Source organism: Manis pentadactyla, chromosome 15, assembly GCF_030020395.1.
Source record: "Manis pentadactyla isolate mManPen7 chromosome 15, mManPen7.hap1, whole genome shotgun sequence".
In the NCBI taxonomy this organism is placed as follows: domain Eukaryota; kingdom Metazoa; phylum Chordata; class Mammalia; order Pholidota; family Manidae; genus Manis; species Manis pentadactyla.
Genome location: NC_080033.1, coordinates 36261148 through 36266439, shown reverse-complemented (window position 1 = coordinate 36266439; position 5292 = coordinate 36261148). Strand labels below are relative to the sequence as shown.

The window sequence follows — 5292 nt, the reverse complement described above, 5'->3', positions numbered from 1 at the left end:
GAGCCACTCCAGCCACACATTTGTGTGGTATGGATCAGACCTCACTTATATGTGTGTCTGATCACACTTCACCCCCCAGATTCAGGGGGGGCTCATGGCCCAGATGTGGATGATCAGAAAATACAATCTTTTTGGTCACAGTGATTGGTTCAGGGATCAGCACGGGACCCAAGACAGGAAAATCAGTGCCGAAGGGACACATCATGTGATTTTTACGGAGAGAGCAGCTCTCTTAAGGTTGCTGATAAGAAAGGATGCCTGGAGCAGCCGGTGTCTACCTAACCCCTGAAGGGAGATGCCCTGAGAAATGGGTCCCCCACTGAGGAGATCAGGTGACAGGTGGAGAGCCGGCGTGGCCTGGGGGGGCTGTTGGAGCCGGGATCCACCTGTGGCCCAAAGCCATTCAGCCCCTGGCACTGTCACACAAAGACCCAAAACATTTTCTTGCTGAAGACTGTGTGAGTGAATTTCTTTCACTGGCAACTCAAAGAGTTCTGACCAATTCCTCTGTGTTAAAAACACATTCCCTGGCCCTCCCCAGTTAGCTGAGTGAGAATCTCCAGGTATGTGGAGACATCATGCTATATAGATACAGATATATCATATATAATATGGACATCCCTCTATATATTACATATAATGTAAATATATATGACATATATAAAAAAATATATATATTATATATGTGTGTTTCTATATTCTCCTGGAGAATCTAATGACCTAACAGATTTATTTTGTGATAATTTCCCCTGATTTTGTACCATGGAGTATGCAAGATGCCCAGATAGTGAATCTAAGATTATCTACATGTGAAATGCATTCAGGGCAAGTCCAGGAACATGGTTCATCCTTAGTTTATTCCCACTCTCAAGATCTCAAATGGAGCTAAGAATCAGGTGATTATGACAACTTCTCAACTTTGTACAGGAGCAAGAGACTGCTCTGTGTTCATCAAAGCTCATTTCCTTATCTCTGGTACCCACACCTAGATTATACTTCCCAGCCCTACTTGTAGCTCATGTGGCCATGAGCTGGGTTCTAGCCAGTAGAACGTGAGGAGAGGTGCTGTGCCGCCTCCAGGCCTGGCTTAGAGAAACCACCTTGGGTATTCTTAAAGATTTTTCCGCCTCCGGCTTGAAGCTGATAAACACAAGGACCTTTGAAGTCATGTTGGAAGGTGGCAGAGCCACAAGGACGAGGGATCGTGGATACCAGAATCACTCTTAGAGGCACGCTTTGTGACAATCAGGAATCCCTGTTTGGGGCTTTACACAAGAGAGAAATAAATGTTAAGCCACTGGGATTTGGGGGTTGGTCTGTTACAGTTTTTCCTTAGCAGTGAATTTTCATGAACTTCAAATAGCTTTTCTATGTACCAATTCATCTTTGCCTCACAAAAACTCTGGGTGGCAGTCTGGGAATGGCATTTAACAGATGACAATGCTTGTCCTAGCTTAAGTAGTTGGTGGGAATAGAAAATGATCTCAAAAGATCAGTTTGAATGTGATATGAACCAATTACGGTGATGTACCCCTCACTGGCCTTAGCCCCCTTCCTATTAGTTCAGGCATTTCTGTAAGGAGAGCTCTCCCTGGGACTCAGCACCTATCTTCACACCCTCTTTGCCTCCAACCCTTTCCTAGTGAAGACTCTAGGGACTCCACCTCTGTCCATGGTTCTGAATCCAGTGGTGTTTACAGGGTGGTGTAGTGTGATTCATGAACCTGGACTTAAACATTAAACAGAAATGGGTTTTAGTTCTAAACGTATGTTCCCCTGGAAAGTCTTTTAACTTCACCAGATGTTAACTTTCTTATCTGCAGAATGGAAAAGTTATACTTTCTTCATGAGATTGTTGTGGAGATTACATGGAGAAACTACTGGTGTAGTAGAAGGGCCCTTTTATGTCCCCTCCCTATCAAGAGCAGCAGGTGGACTGATAATTTCATACTTATGAGTAATAGTGACTTTTAGGGCCAGACCTTTCATTCACTGACCTTTGAGTGAATTGAAAGAAAAAAGAAAACACTGTCTAGAGAGATTACCCCTCATGATTCTAGCTGCTATAAACTAGGGGGGTTAGGGAGTTTAAGGGAAATTTGAAGCTTGAGGAAATTATGGGTTTTTGTTCCCCTCATTTCTTTCTTTGGGTAGGGGGGTGGCAGACCCATGGTTTCTAATGCAGCAGAACAAGGACACCCTTTTAGAATTCTTACCACTCATTGATCCTTATCTTTGTAAAGATTTTGTCAACTAAACACACTGCACTTATTAAGGAATAACAAATTCATTTCCCCAATTTTATTAATAAAAGACATTTAGAAGTGATTGTGCAATAAAAACAGTATTAAGCATATCAGTTTAATGAGGTGGCTGATGCGTTAGTTAGTCTGTGTGGCCTCATTATCAACTAATGTGTGGATTCCCTTAGGTTTTCTGAATTTTTGCCAAGAATTCACAGAACACAGTGCTACTTCTGTGAACCTCAGAGCAGGAGTCATTGCTTTCAATGGGCTCTCAGGATCCTTCCAGCTCTGACCTTATTCTGTTGAGCTCTTATGTCCCAAGAGGGGTGGGGTGGGCACAGGAGAAGAGAAAAGAAAACAGGGTTATTGTGAAGAAGCAACATTTATCTTGGGGTTTGGAACCATACAGGCATCCCCTGGTGTTTGGTTCAATCCACCCTGTGGGATGGAATTCTTAATCTCCACCATTCCCTTCATGGTGAATGTAGCAGGAGGCATTTTGAGTGTGTGTGTGTATGAGTGTGTAACTGGAAGGTTGGTTTAAAAACAAAAAACATGCCTGCTAAAGGAAAAAGTCAGTTGGCCCCCATTCTGTCAACACACAATCTTTCAGTTGCACATGCAATGGGGAGTTAATTGAGACTGGAAGAATGCTTGGTGGACATAAAATTAGGGTGTTCTTTGGATAGTTTTAATGACATTGTCTTCCAACTATGATGGCTGTTGAGGTATAACTTCCTAAAGGTTTTATTCAGGCTCTTTCCGGAATGAAGACCCTATTCTGTCTCAGACAAAGCTGGAAGCTTTACCTTTGGGCTCTGCCCCAGACTTGTGCTGGTTAGCAGGGGATGAACCTGAGATACTAAGCTGTTTCACTTCTTACCTGCTTTCTTTGGGGCTCAAAGACAGCTGAGAGTCTGTTCCTCAGTATGTGGAAAACTTGGGTCAGCCCTCTAGCACTGGCACAGGAAAACAGCCCCTTCCTCAGACTTCTGGCTTCCTTTTGTAATACTTTATTGGTTTCAGCCCCAATGGTGCCACCCCCAAGTTAGGATGACAGCCAGAGTGAATTTGAACTGATGTCATTATTAGTCCAGAGCCCATTCTCTTGACCGCAGCCCTATAGTGCCCTTCTAAAGTGCCTTGCCCTAGAACTCTAGAGGCACAGTTGCTCCTACCCTACTCTGTTCAGAAAGCTGGTACAGAGGGTCCAGGAGCTGGGGCAGGAGGAGCCATCCCCCCAGAATCCAGCTCTGTAGGATCTCAGCACCACAGAGGATTTCCCCCCTTCCTGAAGTTTCGGTACTCAGCCTCTCCTGGTTTATGAGCTGAGTAGGTGAAAGGCATGTTTGACCTTTTCAGTTACTTTCCCCTGTTCATCCTGTAGCTGCTACAGAGAAATGAATTTCTTTCATGTTTTTCCAACTGCCAAAATATACAGCAGCTGCTGCTAAAAACGAGACGTGTGGTCTGCTGTAAGCCGGGACCTCACCCTTCCTGATGGCTGCCACAGCCCAGAGGCTAAGCAGAGACCTGGTAAGACCCTCCCCCACCTCACCCTGGGCCCAGGACTGAGGCTCCTAAGGAGAGTAGAAGCTGATGGGGCCATGGGAGGTACACAACAGCCCTTCAACTTTAAATCTCCTCCAACCCCCAACCCCCTCTCCCCTCTCAACTCCAAGCCCTACCCCTGGTCTTCCTGGCCAACTAGCTGCACCCCATCCTATGCTGCATCCCCCCAGAGCAGACACATCTCTCCCAGCTCTGGGCTGGTGTCAATGTCCTCACATCCTTGTGGGTCAGCCTCCACCTCCTCAAGTCCCTTTGCTCTGGATGAACTGTTCCTTGACTGGATCTGTGTTTATTTGCAGGCTTTCTTCATTAAAAAATAAAAGGTGCCATTGTTCATATCTTAAGAAGTTGTAGAAATCTCTTAACCCTGTTTTTGCATTGCTGGGTGTATTTCTTGTTTCTACCCAAATGATCTGCTAAGGTGAGAGTGTTAATTTATCCAAGTGGGAGTATGTCAACATCGCCCTGAAATAAAGGTGCTGGCACTTAGAATAAAACCCACACTCCTCATGAGTGGGCCCCACTCACCCTGACCTCACCTCCCATCTCTCCCCAACACTCACTAAGCACTGGCCACACAGCCTTGATTCTGATCTTCAGGTGTGCCCGGCCCACTCCTGCTTAGGGCTTTGCACACACCGTCCCCTCTGCTTTGAGCATACTGTGCCTGCATCTCTGCAGGCTGGCCCTCTCCTATCATTTGTGTCTCAGGTCAGCCTTCCCTGACCTCTCTGCGCTGCTCGATGCTCCCCAGTGCCTATCTACTGGGATATATTTTCCTTGTTGTACTTGTCAATATCAGAAATCATTTTTAAATTACAGTTTTTATTTTTGTTACATTTTTATGTTTATCTGTACTTACATTTATTTATTTTTATTATAGTTTCACTTTATTATATTTGCTCCACGTGAACTGGGATCTTGCCCATCTTGCTGGCTGCTGTATCCTTAATGCCTGAAAGAGTGCTGACTGCACAGGAAACATTTACTTCACATTTGCTGAATGAATAATGGTGAATGGTCACACATAAAGTACTCACATGTGAATGTCTGTCTTCCCCGTTCTGGGAGTTTCCACCCCAGTCCCCAGTATCTTGCCTTCAACATGAATACATGTGAATAAAATGCATAAGGGCCCCTCACCCACTCAACTATCTGCCTTTTAAGGGAACAGACCAAATCATGTGTTCCTTTTCCTTCTCAGCACCTTGGAGAGCAGCTGCTCAGAGTGCCTGCTGAATTGAATAGAATCCTTTGAAAGTGTTGTGTCGGCAACTTTGGTAATTGAAGAAGGATCTGTCTAGTCTTTCGAATGTGACTTGTTGGGAAAGCTAACACCTGGAGTACTCTCTCTCAGTCGTGGGTTCCGGATCATGCAAGTGCAAAGGCCACACCTCACACAGTAGATGTGTTGATAGAAAATGGGGAGACTGCCTAAGATGCTTAATGTCAGAGGAGTGGCACAATATCCTTC

At 45.0% G+C, this 5292-nt stretch overlaps 1 long non-coding RNA gene across 1 annotated transcript; it reads left to right on the top strand.

Moving 5' to 3' along the window:
* Window positions 1-3872: 3872 nt before the first annotated feature.
* On the top strand, window positions 3873-5080 carry LOC118909989 (uncharacterized). The gene is made up of 2 exons (XR_005023792.2): window positions 3873-4831; window positions 5023-5080. It is a non-coding gene; the product is annotated as an uncharacterized LOC118909989 (long non-coding RNA).
* The last annotated feature ends 212 nt before the right edge of the window (window positions 5081-5292 follow it).